The sequence below is a fragment of the Mesoplodon bidens genome (assembly GCF_964165515.1).
Source record: "Mesoplodon bidens genome assembly, chromosome: 15".
Classification (NCBI taxonomy): Eukaryota; Metazoa; Chordata; class Mammalia; order Artiodactyla; family Ziphiidae; genus Mesoplodon; species Mesoplodon bidens.
In genome coordinates this window covers 30,867,006-30,882,998 of record NC_138171.1, presented here as the reverse complement: position 1 = coordinate 30,882,998, position 15,993 = coordinate 30,867,006, and the positions used below count along the sequence as shown (strand labels likewise).

Below are 15,993 nucleotides of genomic sequence, written 5' to 3'. Positions count from 1 at the left end.
CATGGCCTGGATTCCCTCCCTCTGAGCAGGATGTGACACCCAAACTCTAAACCCGCCCCCCTAGGAAGTCATCAACCACAGAAATGTAAGAGACCACAGAACTGGTTACTATGCCAGTGACTACATTGGTGCGAGACTTCCCTTGGTGACATCAAATCAGGCCATGAGCAGGGGAGGGCTGATGGGAGATGGCACTCATAGTCACTCACTACCCTGAGAAAGGCTGAATCTGGAGAGAGAAAACCAGCCTCAAGACCATACTAGCCCTGTTCTGAGGCACCCAAGTCACCATGGCCCCTGGGGAACCCCAGGAAGACACCTTTCTTCCTCTCTCTCTCTCCCTTTCCCTCTCTCCCCACCTCCCTTTAGTCTTTCTCTCTCTCTCTCTCTCTCATACACACACACACACACACACACTCTCACACACACACACACACACACACACTTTCCTTATGTTTCCCTTGATGACTCAGCTTGCTAAATAGCCTCCTCCTTTGGGAATACCTTATTGCACCATGGTTTTCATACAGACCCTTGTTTTTGAATACCAGTGGTTTGAGGCTCCACAACTTTTTAGATGAGTGACCTGAGCCTCAGTTTCTTCATCATTAGAATGGGGATAAAGAGTCCCTGCCTCACAGGGTTGAGTGTGACAATGCAGAGTGCTTAGCCCAGAGCCAGGCACGTAGCAGCAACGGTTTTTATATTAGTTTTCCTACAGGCCTAAGTCTGCACACTACTGGGGTCACCACAGGGATGGCTGGGCCAGGACATCAGACATGGGTGGGGATGGGAAATCCAGCCAGTAGAGAGGTCAGAGACCCTCCTGCATGAAGACTCCAAAGCAAGACCTCCAGGCCTCAGAACTACACCACCCCAAAGTGGCACTGCTATGGTCTGATGATGGGGAGGAATAGACAAGTAAGAGAGAAGGGCCATACCACTTACTGGGGGCACTTCCTCCACCCAGGCAAGGTCTGTGAGGCTGAAACTGCAAAAACAGGACAATCTGTATGGTCACCAGCCTCCAAGATGGCCCTCAATGATCCTCCCCTCATGGTACTCATGCCCTACAGTCCCCTCCCAAGCTGATCTGTGTAGCCAATAGGACATTGTAGAAATACGAAGTGTGACTTTCAAAACTGGGGCATAATACACACTGTGGCTTCCACCTTGCTCTCTTAGACTGCTTACAAAAGGGGAAGCTAACCACCATGTTGTGAAGAAACCCACATAAGCCCACTGAGAGGCAAGGAACTGAGTCCTACCATCAGCCAAACCATCCTGCTAAGCATGTGACTGAACCACCCTGGAAGCAAATCCACCAGCCCCAGTGAAGCCTTCTGATGACTGCGCTCCCAGCCAACCCCTTGACTGCAACCTCCTAAGAGACCTCAAACCAGAAACAACTTAACTGCTTCCAAATTCCTGACCCACAGAAACTATGAGGAAAATAACTGTTTATTGCCATTTTAAACTACTAAGTTTTGGGGTAGTTTGTTACACAGCACCAGGTAACTAACAGTCAGCAGTTCTCTCTCCTTGGAGACCCCTCAGAGTAGAGACCCCAAGGTAAACTCCCCATCCTACTCAGGGTCCCAGCTCCCTCTTTTCTAAAACTCAGGGCTGGGGTTGAGTGAGCAGAGAGCCTGGCCCAGGCCCTACAGCATACAAGGCCCAGGAGACAGGAATGCCTTCCCAGCCTGTGCATTAGACTCACCTGGAGATTTTTACAAAAGACCATACCAAGCCCGGAGACTGGGTCATCTAAATCAGACTCTTCCGGGTGGGGTTCAAGCATGGAAATTTTTTTAAGGACTCTACATGATGCTAACATATAGCCAAGGTTAAGAATCACTTCTCTACAGCAGATTCCAAATGCAGATTCCAGGCCAGCCCAGAACATCTGGGATCTGCCTGTACAGGAGTAGAGGAGGCAGAGAAAGCAGAAAGGCCAGGCAGTACCCAAGGTCCACTCCCCACCTTCCAGCTTAGGCTGAGGGTCTCCCACTGTCCTCCCTCCCCAGCTACTGCCCGACTCCCAAAGTGCTCTGCACTGAACACCTGTGGAAGATTCTGTTTTCTCATCTGCAAAATGGGTATTGCCATCACACCAGCTCTGCTCTCTAATGGGTATTAGGCTACCACTCAGAAGTTTTCAGAGAGATTTATGCTTTGTCTCCCTCAAGGCAGCTTCCCGCTCCTTCATAGCAGCATTATTCACAATAGCCAAAAGGTAGAATCCACTCAAGTGTCCATCGATGGATGAATAAACAAAATGTGGTACATGCATATAATGGAATATTATTCAGCCTTGAAAAGGAAATTCTGACACATGCTACAACATGGATGAACCTTGAACACATGATGCTAAGTGAAATAAACTAGTCACAAAAGGACAAATACTGTATGATTCCACCTACATGAGGTACCTAGAGTAGTCAAATTCACAGAGACCGAAAGTTGAATGGTGGTTGTCAAGGGCAGGGGAGGGAGGAAATGGGGAGTTAGTGTTTAAAGGATACAGAATTTCAGTTTGGGAAGATGAAAAATAGTTCTGAAGATGGATGGTGGTGATGGTAGCACAACAATGTGAATATATTTAATACCGCTGAGCTCTATACTTAAAAATGGTTAAAATGATAAATTTTATGTTATGTATATTTTACCACAATAAAAACAACAAGAACAACAACAACAACAAAAAGTTGAGTGAGTGCTACTCTGTACCAGGCACTCGAGATACTGAAACAGCCAGATGCCTCCCCTTGGAGGATCAGGGGTGAGAGGTGCCACAAAGCAAAGCAGGAAAGGGGAGAGGCAGCTGCTCTGTGTAGGGAGGTTAGGGAAGCCTCTCTGACAAGGGGACACCAGAACAGAGGAAGTGACAGGCAGCAGAGGACCAGAGGGCAAAAAGTGCTGTGGTGACCTCCTAGGGACTTGCTGAATGACAAAATATGGGGTAAAAGCAAGGATGGGGTCAGGATGACTTGGGTGACCAGTCATGACACCAGGACCAACCCTTACAAGTTCTGTGTCAAGTGGTCATCTCCTTTCCCCTTCACAACAAGCCTGTGAGGTAGGAAAGATAAAAAATTGGTGCAAGACCCACAGGTGGGAGGAGGGCCCCGGTGGTCTGACTCCAGAGCCCAGTTCTCTCCTTGGGGCTATCACAAGAGTTGGGAACGCTTCTCCAGGCCGTCTCCCATCGAAGGGCTGAGCCTGCCTCCAAACACACAGCCCAGGGCCCCTCTCCCAGCCCCACTGCATAGGGCATCACATGCAGGCATGGCCCTGACCAGCCCCTGACCTGGGTTAGTGTCCCCACATGGAGATCCACCCATTCAGCAGATGGGGCACTTGAAGCCTGGGAGGTGTGAGTTGGCAGAGAAGAGGTAGCCTCCCGGCAGGCTTCTCCCCTCTCCCTGCCAGGAGCCACAGGCCTCACAGTTCTGGAGGGAAGGAGGACAGCACTGTCAGCACTTTCCCCTGACTCTTTCAAAACCACTGACAAGAACTGAGGCTTGTGAGACAGCTCAGCCGGTGCAGTTCCCCCTTGCCGGCCCCTCGTGACTCTGCACAAAGCCCGTCTGTGCTTCGGCTCCAGCCCCTGGGGGAGGGGGGAGGGAGGGGGGTCTTCTGCAGGCCAATCCTCTCTCCTGAGCCACGGGTGGGTCCCCACTCTGCCCAGCCCAGGACTCGTGCTCCTGGCCCACAGGGCAGACAGCAGCCCTGACAGCAAGGCTGGGCTGTCCAAGGCTTTTGCTGGGTTCAGGCAGTACTTGTGGGAAGAGGGTCCCCTCCACTGTAAACTCTCTTCCTGCAAAGCTCCCTCTTCTATGCTCATTCCCCACCCCCAACCCCCATTCAGCATGGTTTATCACAGAGCAAAGGTGGCATGCATGATCACAACATGGAAAAAAGAAAACATCCCCCAAAACTCCAGCCAACAGATAAACCCCATAGCAAATCTCTATTTATTAAGACCTTCATGCACTTTCCATTCATGGCATCATTTAATCCTCCCAAACACCCTGGTGCCCATTTTATAGATGAGGAAATATCAGAAAGGTTCACAGGTGTGATGGAGGCCACCCAGACAGAGTGAGGGGTAAAGAAGGGCTTGACAATGCTCAGCTCATCTCTCTCTACCCAGCACTTGCCCACCTCTCAGGCCCTCACTCAGCCTCCCGGGGCAGCAGGCCTAAGGACAGCCCTCAGCCTGGCACTTCTGTCCTACCTGTCCCCACACACTGACACTGCACACATTGTGCCAGGCACCCGGGGCTAGCAGGAGGTGTCCCCAAGCCTGGCAGCTTACCCCAGCTACACTGCCAAAACTGGGGCTGCCGCCGGGAGATCACCTGCCTCCTGGCCAGGGCGTTAGTCAGGTGGGCTGCAGGCCAGCCACCCTAGTCTCCCTGCCCCACAGGGACTGGCTTAAGGCTTGCCAGACCACAGACCTTTGCCCTTGATTTTATCCTCCATAAAGAGTGACAAGGATAGTGGTCTAATGGCTTTTGGCAGCACAAAAGAAAATTCTAAGAGCAACTAAATGATAATTCCCTCTAAACAGTCACCTGCTGTTCACCTGGCCCAAGATTTTCCCCTCCTGGTAACTCCAAGGTGGTTTAACTGTGCTCTCCTAACAAGTCCTAGCACAGGATCTCCTGACACAGGATCACCCAATAAAGGGCTCTTCATAAAGTTCAACCCTGAAGCAGAACACCACCCTCCCCCACCCCTGACAACCTCAGAAAGAGCTGGAACTAGGTCTGAAAAGCCAATGGTGTTCATTTCAAAATGCACCCATGGGCCCCATGATTCAATCCATAAAACACCTATGGAGTTAAGACGCTGAGCTTAGACAATAAACATATTCTTCAAGTTCTTTTATTGAGTTCAAAGAGAGACTTAATAACTGAACAGCTTTTGGAATCAAGAAATGTCTGTTCTTATAATTCTATCATCATTGTTACCACTACTTTTCACTGAGTATGTCCAAGGTACAGAGGGCAATGCTAAGCATTTCACGTGGAATATTTCGGTTAATCTTCATGTCACTATCCCCCTTCTACAGAGGAAGAAACTGAGTTTCAGAGAGTTTCCACAACCTGTCATCTAACATAAGGCACTCCAAAATATACTCAGTAAGATACTAAGGCTCAGGCTTTACTCTTTTATTTAAAACCGAGGAATGAATCAAGTTTATCACCTTTTCTTGAGTTACTTTCTCAGATTAGCTCAAAAGTTTTGCATTAATTGTATATGATTTTTTAATTTTCCAAAATAGAAAAGATAAAAGAGATATGTTTGTTTAACATTTAAAGGCCTCATTTTCAAATCTTTCCTATGAATGTCTGCCCACTGGAGGTCCTGCGTGTCTCCTACTTAGCTGACTCAAGGTCTAGTTATTTGCCAGTCCACTAGGAGCACCCATCAGTGTCTTCTCCCTAGAGTCAGGAGTTTGGGGGAGCTGGGCTGGGCTGGCTTGGGGAATAGGTCTGGTTGTGGGTAGGAAGGCATGGTTGAAGGTTTGGAGATGGGCTCTGAGGGGTCTGTGACTTGAGGAAAGGGCATGAAACCAGATGTCCTAGAACCTGGGCTTGAGACCCAGTCATGCCATTTGCTGGCACTGCCAGTGTTCCCATTTGTGAAATAGCTCATGCCCCGTGGGCCACATGGGGAGGACAGGAATTATGGGTCTACCAGGGCCTGGCACAAGGCTGCAGAGGGTGGCTGGGTTCTTTGTTCTGTTTCCTAATAAATTACAACTCATTTCCAAGTGCTGCTTCTCTTGGTCTTAAATCACACCTTCCTTAACACCCTCCCGCAAGAAGCAGCTAGATGATAAAGGAATCTGGACTGAGGGGCAGGGGTACTGGACTTACCCCCGCCACACAACAGCCAAGCCACCCTGGTTTGATTGAACCCAAATGCTTTTCTTCATCCTCCCTCTTACTGACCCCTGATTTAGAGAGAGCAAGAAAAGCCTTGGGCTCCTGCCTATTTGAGGAAGAAAGAGACAGGGCTAAAGGAAGAAGAAAGTGCAGCTGAACTGGGTAAGAAAGCTCGCTGAGCACCCCCTACCAGGGCCTCCCTGAGGGCTGTTGTCACCACGTAGGCCTGTTACCCACATCGCACCATTACAGCAACTTCTGGGTCGCTGTTTGAAATGCTGCACCCCATCACTTCCACCTGAGCTGCTGAACAAAAAGAGTCCTCACACCTCAGAGGATATGAGGTGTGGTGAGGGGCAAGGCAGGGTGGCCTCACTGACCTCTCCCAGCGACAGTGGAGGCAGGATGAGCACGAGCCCAGGGACTCTCCCTGTCCTACACTTTAGACACCCCTTCCAGGAAGGTGACAAGAGTGAGATTCCTGAACTTTTGGGAAAATGACTCAGAGCTCTGATAATCTGAGGGTCATATGAGCAACTCGCCCCTCCCCATGCTTGAAACATGAAAGCACACAGCAATTCTCTGAGGAAGCCCAATGAGGGGGGAGGGGTCCTGTACCCCCAACCCACCATCACACCCTGCCACTTTTCTCACTAAACCACTGATCTGATCAAACCACTGCCCTGCTCAAAAACCTTCAATGGCTCCCAGTGGGCTAATGAATGAAGGCAGGTCCCTGACACCTCCTCCCTGCCCTCAGCCCCCCTGTCTCCTACATACACCCACTGGACCCCAGGACTCCCATACCCAGACTAGGCCCACAGGGCCCAGGGTGGCCTGTGAAATCTCTTCACTCTGCCCAGATATCCCCACCCTGCTAGCCACTCCCCCAGGAAGTCAGTCCTCACTCTTTTCTTGCCATTCTGGAAAATCACCCCTCTGTTCTAATCAAGACCCTATCCTGAGCCTTACATGCTCTCTGCTGACCTTTGTGCCTCCCAAATCCCTGACAAGTGTCCCCTTCCCTGGGTCCTTCCTGGGGACACTGCCTGCAGCCATGTCAATCACATTAAGAGCAGCCAACAAGAATTTGGGTGTCACAACAACCCTATGAGGGAGGTAACATTATCTCCACGGTACAAATGAGGATAGTGAGGCACAGAGAGGTTTTACCTTCTTGCCCAGGGATCATAACCTCACTCTCTGAGATGAGAGGCTGAGAAAGAACTTGCAGGGCAAGAAGACGGGAGGGAAGGATGGGGTAGGAGGCCCTCCCAGAATCTGGAAGACCCAGGCCTGGCTACTATTGGGTCCCTTGCCCACCCACCCAGTGAAGCAAAGCTGCTGCCACTAGAACCCAGGGCTGGTTCTGGGCCCCAGTCCCCTCCAGGCCATCCCTCCCTCTACAGTACCCTTTTCTTCCACTAACTCTCCAAATGTACCCTTTTCTTCCACTAACTCTCCAAATGTACCCATCCCACCAAGTCCACCTCCCCCCAGGAAGCTATTGTTCCATCCTACCTTCCCTCCCTGGCACTTCTGGGCCCACCCATCACCCGTGTTTGTAGTCTCTCAGGGAGCAGCATCCTCCCACATCAGCCCTTCCCACCAGGTGTTCTATTGGTCAGTTGGTCATTATTAGGATGTCTTCACAAAAAAAATTGTCTATGGTCAAATCAGTTTAGAAAACACCAGTTTCTTTTCTACAGGACTTGTCAAAGCCTTTAATTCTCTTAAATGCATTCTGAATCTCCCATGGGATAGTGGAGTGGATTTTCCAGTTTCTACCCTTGTTTGTTCCCTGAACGCTTGAGGTTTCTCAGAACAGTCTTTGAGAAATGCCACCTCCTCCCACCCCCTCAGGACAGCCTGGCACAGCTGGGGGCACATGGGTAGGAATCAAGAGGGGGAGTGGGGGGGTTATCCTTTTAGGAGTTATGAGTGACTTTTTTTTTTTTTTTTTTTTTTTTGCGGTATGCCGGCCTCTCACTGTTGTTGCCTCTCCCGTTGCGGAGCACAGGCTCCGGACGCGCAGGCTCAGCGGCCATGGCTCACGGGCCCAGCCGCTCCGCAGCACGTGGGATCCTCCCAGACCGGGGCACAAACCCGTGTCCCCTGCATCGGCAGGCAGACTCTCAACCACTGCGCCACCAGGGAAGCCCCATGAGTGACATTTTGAGAGCTTAACCTGAAAGCCCCTCTTGGCACTGCCCAGGGCAACAGAACCTCTGCCTTTAGTGTCTGCCCTTCCCACCTTTCTTTGGGTGAGGTGACTGCCTACCCTCCTGCTAGGGTCTAGAGGGACCTCATCTGACCAGTGGTCTCAGATACCACCCTTCAGGCTCTGCACAGACCAGAGAACAAGGGGTCTTGGGAGATCCCCAAATCAAGCGGGACAGCTCTTCTGGGCAAATTGCTCATTCTACTCCATCATCAGCACACAAGTTTCAATAGTAAACCACAATTAAAATGTATTAAGCTGCCATTCTGGGAAGATGCAGTGCTCTACTCAACAAACCCTGCAACTCTCCCCCCTGCTCCCCAGAGAGGGGACTGAATCCCTCAATTTACAGGAAACTGAGTCCTCAGAGCAGAGCAGACACTTGCCTGTAGGGGAGCCTGTAGGGACACTTGCCAGGGGCGGAGCAGAATGAAGCATCCAGGCCTCCCCACTTCCAGGTGCACTGGGGAGGTGGCCTGAGTGGGATAAGACCCCAACAGCAGCTCATGCAACCATCAGGGCAGCTACAAGGACTCACGCAGGCCAGGCGGGGGTCAGGGATGCTCACTGGGGGTGAGAGCTCAGCAGCTGGGGGAACTTTAAGGGCTTTCAGGGGAAGATGGCATGTCTAAGGCTGGCGTCAGCTGTTTCCCCAATCTCCTTGGCCCAACTCTGGCTGGAGGAAGAGTGCTCACCCCAGATTGGCTAACCACAGGGCCGGGCTTGGCTGTGGGGAAAGATAAGATGCCCCACATGCCATCTGCATGTCACCCTGCCCTAGGGCAGTCGCCTAAGACACTTTCTCATGGTTTTGGGAGCTCCTCAAAGTCAGGCACCCTAGAAATCAGGCCTGTGCTCCAAGCCTGAGATCCAAGTCCCCAGAAGCACCTCACCCAGCCCCACCCCCTCAACAGAGTAGCCTCTGCATCCCATACCCTCCACATGCTCCCCTCTGCCCTGCCCCCATACAAGCAGTCTATACGCCTCCCCCAACACAGTTCACAGGAGCCAGGACAGTCCCCTTTAACTGTTTCGGGTCTCACCTGATCTGTGCCCATCCCTGTACCTGCCTGGCCCAAAGTCCCCAGTCTCAACCCTCACTACACAAAGATAACCCATGGGCCAGCAGCATCACACCACCCAGGAGCTTGTTAGAAACACAGAGTCTCAGGCCCCACCCCAGACCTGCTGAATTGGAACCTGAATTTTAACAAGCTGTCCACACGTATACTAGAGTTTGGGAAGTAATTTTATAGACCACTACTCTAATCAACTCCTTGCACCTATGGCCTATAAGCTTCGATGGCTCCCCAGGGCCTAGTGAATCAAGTCTAGACTCAGTGGCTTGACAATCAATGCTTTGACTGACTTGTCCAGGGCTCCCCCTCCACCTCAGGAATGCCATCCCCTCCTGTGTCGGTCAAAGCTACCCAAGACTTCAGGGTGCTCTAAAAGCACCACCTCCTCCAAGAAGCTGGTCTGAACTGCATCTCATTACATCACATCTGGCATGGCTCATTCTTATTTCCTGGTGAGTGGGGACCCTGTCCTGTGTTCCCAGTGGCCCCAAGCACCAGGGTGGGACATAGAAGATGCCAGATGCCAACCACAGGTAACAAGGCCCAGTGTCCAGCTGTTGGAAAGTCCACCCTCAGCTCTAGCCTGCTGGACTCAGGCTCTGCCACAGCCTTCACCTCAACTCAGCAGACAAGGACTCAAGCAGTGTGGACAAGCCTCCTGCATACTCCAGAGAAGGAGCACTCCTCAGAAACATGGGCCTAGTGAGTTTCCAGCAGCAATGTGCTTGCTCTGGGCCTCAGTTTCCCAAAATGCAGAAGAGAATGCCACTGAGTCTGCCTCCCTCTTTTCCTGGGGGGCTGGGAGGATCTGAGATAGATGAGCAGATCCCCTAAACGCTGGGGTCAGAATTTGCAGCAAAGAGACTCCAGCCCTGTGTGGTCAGCAAACTCTTTCTCAGACTATTAGCCAGGCCCCTGGGAGGCCAAGTCACCTGCCCAGAGGTGTCCTCATGACCAAACAGGAAAGCCTCAAAGGACAAGGCTGTCACACCCTCCTCCCCACTCCCTCCTTCCTGGCCCAGTTCCTACAGACGGGCATCCCATGGGAGTCCTCACTCTTTACCCTGGGTCTGCAAGAAGGTACTCAAGCATGTAACCTCAAGGAGTTCCTGGCTTCTACAACCTCCGGGGAGCAAAAAAAAAGAAAAAAAGTCTCTCTAATCTCATTTTACAGACAGACAAAAAGGGGTAAGGACAGGGCCAATACTGAAGTGGATTAAGCTCTTTGCAGTTCCCATTTCTCTGTTCCCCCAGCTCTGCTCCCACCTTCAGTCCAGCCCTACTCAGACCCCCATCCAGGTTTCCCAAGGCCAAGTCTGAAGCTCCACCTCACCACATCCTAGATGGAATATAAAACAGGCCAGTTTATCTGCAGAGTTCCTACCTGACCTCTCTGGGCTCTCCAGAGGCAGATGAAGAGGGCAATGTGGCAATGCTGAACCCAGAGAAGTGACACTCCAATGGTGGCATCTCAAGCAGGGAGCTGTTTTTGTACGAGAAGTAGTTGTCCTCCCTAGCTCCGGGAAATCACAGTGTGTGTGACACCCAACTACCTGGCCTGGGCCCAAAGCCCCTCCTGTAAGAAACAGAGAGACTCAGCTGCCCACTCTGAATGAGGACCCCTTCTACCTTACAGGGTGTGACTTCTTTCCTACCTCCCCAACCCCAAGGCCAGGCACCTCTGCGGGTCACGAAAAAACATTTGTTAAGAAGACTTCAGCTGGCACATATCTGAGAGGCATGAAAGAAGTGACAGAGCAGAGTGTCTTAGAGCATTTATTCTGGAGCCAGGCTGCCTAAGTTCAAATCCTTGCTCTGTCACTACCAAGGTGTATGACTGTGCCTCAGTCTTCCAGTCTGTAAAATGGGAATAAGACCTACCTTACAGAGCTGTTAAGAGGATTCAAGGAGGACTTCCCTGGTGGCACAGTGGTTAAAACTCCGCCTGCCAATTCAGGGGACACGGGTTTAAGCCCTGGTCCAGGAAAATCCCACATGTCACGGAGCAACTAAGCCTCTAGAGACCACGAGCCACAACTACTGAGCCCACGTGCCACAACTAATGAAGCTCGCGCACCTAGAGCCCGTGCTCCGCAACAAGAGCAGCCACTACAATGAAGAGTAGCCCCCGCTCACTGCAACTAGAAAAAGCCCATGTGCAGCAACAAAGACCCAATGCAGCCAAAAATAAAAAGATAAATAAATAAATAAATAAATATATTAAAAAGAAAAGAGTATCAAAGGAGCTAATATTTGCAAAGTCCTTAGAACACTGCCTGGCACGCAGTGAGTGTACCAGGGCCCTGGCCTAGCCTCTTGGCCTCTGCCTGATTTCTCCCACCCAGGATACCCTCCTTTCTTCCATCTATCCCAGCTCAAAGCCTTTCCTAGGCATGCCAGCCCAGCCCTGATCTGAACCCCTATCCCCTAGTTCCAGCGCTCACCTCCCAATGTCACCTTGGTCCATCACCAGTCCCCCTGTCCAGGGCCAAGCTTCCCTCTCCCAGATCTGAGGTCCCTCAGTTCTTAGCCCTCCATTCTGAGAGCACTAGCCAAACAGCTCAATTCTCAGTTGGCTCCTCTGTGCAAAAAGGGGAGCTGTGGGTGGAAAGACAAGGGTCTACAGAGACCCCCAACTCCAGCTTCTTCCTCCCCTTCAACTCCCTGCCCTGAGGGCTAGGCACCCAAGTCACCCAAGAGACTGGGTAAAATAAAGCCCTGGCTGCCCAGGCCATCCCCACCTCATGAGTTAGAAATCACACACAAGCACATAGGCACACACCCCTCTGTTGACCCAGTCTGGATTTCCACCAAAGAGAGCAAAGGAAACATTTCTCCCCAACCCACAGCAACCCACATCAACTCCACAGCCCCCCAGACCCACCCAATCTCCCACTAGGCATACAGGCCTGCCTTTGAGCCTTCCCTTTTTCCCACTGACCCCCTCAGATTCTTGCAGTGATTTGCACAACTGCTTTCATGGAAAGAAAACAAAAATCCTTAGGATCACCTGAGGTTTACAAGGGGTTCCTGCACTGCCCTGACCTTTCCACCTGGCTCAAGATTTCCTGAGTATCACCTACATGCCAGGTACTGTGCTAAATGCTCTAGATTCAGCAGTGGGCCATTCAGTCAAGTTCCAGCCCTTAGAAAGCCAGAAAAAGTAAACAGACAACTGCAACAAATGGTTATGAACTGTGATGAATATAATGAAGAAAGTAAACCAGGTGCTACGATGAATTACAGGGAATGAGGGGCTTCTACCAAGACTGGGAAGGCATATGAGGAAGGCATATTTAAGCTGAGACCTGAAAAATAAGAAGGAGCATAGCCAGCCCAGTAGAAAACCTTGGAAGAACATTCCAGGCAGAGAAAACAGCACAGGCAAAGGACACAGGGCAGGAAAAAGCTTAGGTGTTCAAGGGGCAGAAGTGATTCAGGTGTGACTGTCAGGAAGATGAAAAGGGGACAGTGTTAGGATAAGGCTGGGGAGCAGTGACCAGACCTTGGAAGATCTGAAAGGCCAGGGGAAAGCTTTGAAATTTCATTCCAAGTGCAACAGGGAGCTACTGAGTGTCTTAGAGGAATGAGACTAAATATTTTTCTAAATTGTTCTTGCTGCTCTGTTAAAATGGATTTGAGGAGGCAACTGCAGACTTAGGGAAAGCAGGCAAAAGCTACTACAATATTCAGGCAAGATATAAAAGGTGGCTTGGCCTGGGGCAGTAGCCTAGGGCAGCAGCAGTGGAGTCAGAGCATGAAGAATAGGCCTGAGATAGATTTGGCAAAAAGAACCAAAAGCAGTTGCTGTAGCACTAGATGTGGAGAGGGAGGAAAAGGGAGGAGATGATGCCACCTGGTTTCCTGTCTTTAATGGTGGGTGGGTTACAGGCCCTTTACTGAGATGGGAAGGCCTGCGGAGAGTCATGCTTGGGGAGCACAGTCAGGGTTCTGTTTCACCCATATTAACTTTTTCATACCTATGACACCATAAGTCATCAGATGGGGGGCTGGATAGAGAGGTTGGGACTGGAGATAAAATTTGCTACTTAAAATCATGAGAATGAAAATGATATACACTTAAGACCTGTGTTTGTAAATAAATGTTTGATTTTAAAAATTATAAGAAAAAATGAGAGCTTGAGGGGTATGTAAATAGAAGGGACTCACGGGAGAGGAGGGGGCTGAGAACAGAGCCTGGGGATCCTCCAACATTCAGAGTGAGTGAAGGAGTTGTCCTTAAAGACAAGTAAGGAAGGGCTTTGGTGGGGGGAAAGGGGGGTTGGTAAGGAAGAAAACCAGGAGAAGCCAAGAAAGGATATGGGAGAGAATGATCAAGACCAAGGGAGGTCGAGGAAGACCTACATGTGGGGGAGTGTAAATCACAGGAGACCTTTACTTGGGTAGTTTCAGTGAATCGGTGGGACCAAAGCCAGGTCAAGTGAGCTGAAGAACCCAGGGACCACAGGTACAGACAGCTCTCTGGAGAAGTTTTGCTGTGAATGGAAGTGGAGAAGTGTGTCTGTAGCTAGGGGAGAATGAGGGATGAAGGCAAAAAGGGGGGCCATAAAATGGAGGGGAGGGGTGGCAAAGCATGTTCTTACACTGTTGTGAATGATCCAAGGGGAAAGTAGCCACTTTTAATACTGGAGAGAGGGGAAGTAACTTGAAGAATGGGGGACAGGGAGCAGACCATCTTGGAACCCTAGTTAGGCATTAGCCTGTGGCAGGAGCCCAGCTAACAAGAGGAAAGGGGAGGGGGGCAAAGATGCAAAACGCAGATGTGGGGCCTTCCTACACACACTTTCAGATGCACACCTACCCATTCCAGTGACCCCCCCTAGACACTTGCCGTTTTGCTGCCTGCTCCAAACACGGACAAGTTACCCACCCCCTCCGCGGAATGGCACGGGATGTGCCACCACAGGCAGACTGTTCAACCAACCTGTGGGCACATCTCACCACAGGTGCCAGCCACGGCGTTTCTCTTATCAGGCCATACCCCCCTTTCTAGTGCAAGCTCCGACGGGGTCCCCAGGCCCCTCACTGGCTCTACCAGAGCCCCAGCCCCCACCCCTGGGCAGTGACTTCTCTGAGTCCCTCCCCCAAATTGAGCATTCGACACTGCCTACCCCATTCCGAGCCTGGCTCTCGCCTAGCCCAACGCAGCCCGTGAGCACCCAGTTGGCTCTTCGGAGAGAGCTGCTCCCCACATTGTCCGGGGGACACCCCGAGAAGACCACCTGGACGCCCTTTGGGAGGGCGGCCCAGCCCCTCCCCGTGTCCCAGCCGTCGTCCCGGCGCCTCCTCTTCCCTCCCCAGTGCCCATGCTCTGGGCGGCCCAAGCCGTCGCGGGGCGTCCGCGCCCGGCTTTGTCTGCTCCCACGGAGCGCGCCCGCCGGGCGCCGCGGGCGCTCCCCAGCTGCACGCAGCCCCAGGGTCCTGCCTGCCTTCTTCCACCCTCCCACAGCCCCCCGCCTCGGGACCACCGCCACCCTGCCTGACCGCCGCCTCCCACGACGCGAGCGAAGGGGCGCGGCGCCCACCGCCCTCGCCGGCCTCCGGGAATGCCGGGGACCCTGGCCCTCCCGCCCGAGCGCCGCTCCGGCTGCCGGAGCCCCGGGCCGGCCGAGCCCTCGGGGCCGCGGCGGGCCCCTCACCCTCCCGCGGCGGACGCAGCCCCAGCCTGCGCTCGAGCGGGGCCGGCGGCCGGGGGTCGGGGAGCCGGGAGCAGGCGCGCGTGGTACCTTTCCCTGCTGAGCCGGGGAAGTGAGTTTGCGACGAGCGGCTCTCCACCTCGGCCTCCTCCGCCTCCCCTTCTCTTCAGCCGCCTGGCTTCCTCCTCCAGCCGCCGCCGGGACCGTAGGGGCCCGAGCCAGCCGCCGCGGCCTGTGTGGGGCCCCGCTCCGCCTAGCGTCCCCGGCCCACCCCTCCCAGTCTGTTCAGGCCCGGCCCCCTCTCCGCCTCGGGGCGGGGACGCGCCGAGCTCCTCCCCCGACCCGCCTGCCGTGGGTGGGGAGGCTGGAGGCTGCGTTGGCAGGGAACCTCAGTGACCCTCCTTGCGGAGGGACCTGGACCCAGCGCTCCCCACCTGGGTTCCACGGCCCCCTCCTCAAGCTGGGCGCCGAACGTCCCCACCTGTCCCCAAAAGAAAAGCAGGCAGCCCAGCCTTGCGCGCCCTGTGCTTGGGCGTAACGTGGAGCCGAAGCTTCCTGCCAGGCGATGAGCAGAGCAAGGATGCAGGCCTCAGTTTACCCGCAGAACTCGAAACCCTCCTGTTGAAAGGAAGGGGCGCCTCTCTCTCCTCCCGGAGCTGTCTTCACTCTGGCAGACCCTCCACTGGATCTCAGTTGGGGTCAGAGGGCTCGTCCCCAGGGGGCCACCTCCAACCTCATTTTCTCTGCAACACTACTGCCGCACCCAGCCACCACCACCCCCTCCCATACCTCCTCGCATTAATCTCGAACCTTCAAGTGCAAGGGGAAAGGGGGCATTCAAATCGCTGGAGCCTGTCCCTTCACAGCCACGACGCTGAGCGGAGGTGGCCTCTGTAAGAAATATCTTTCACTGGTACCTACTGCCTCGTCCTGAATTTAATAAAACCCGAAGCAACTGTAAGTATGAGGGTCATTTTTTTCCTTAAAAAAAATCAAAGATTTGGAGGTTATTTGTTTATTCTTTTTCTATTTGAGATTCTGCTCCCCAGTAGTCTTTCATTGTTCTACTTTAAGGGGGAGTAGGGGGCAGTGGTCTCTGACAATTTCATTCTGTTTAACCTGTGAGCATCTCCAGG

General features: G+C 52.6%; 1 protein-coding gene across 3 annotated transcripts in view; it reads right to left on the bottom strand.

Annotated features, from left to right (window-relative positions):
• SMOX (spermine oxidase) overlaps positions 1-15,125 on the bottom strand; it is a 39,440-nt gene extending 24,315 nt beyond the window's left edge. For all 3 annotated transcript variants that reach the window (XM_081257528.1, XM_081257529.1, XM_081257530.1), the window contains exon 1: positions 14,948-15,125. The gene's annotated coding sequence lies outside the window, so the exon portion shown is untranslated. The remainder of the gene's footprint in view (positions 1-14,947) is intronic.
• Positions 15,126-15,993: the final 868 nt, after the last annotated feature.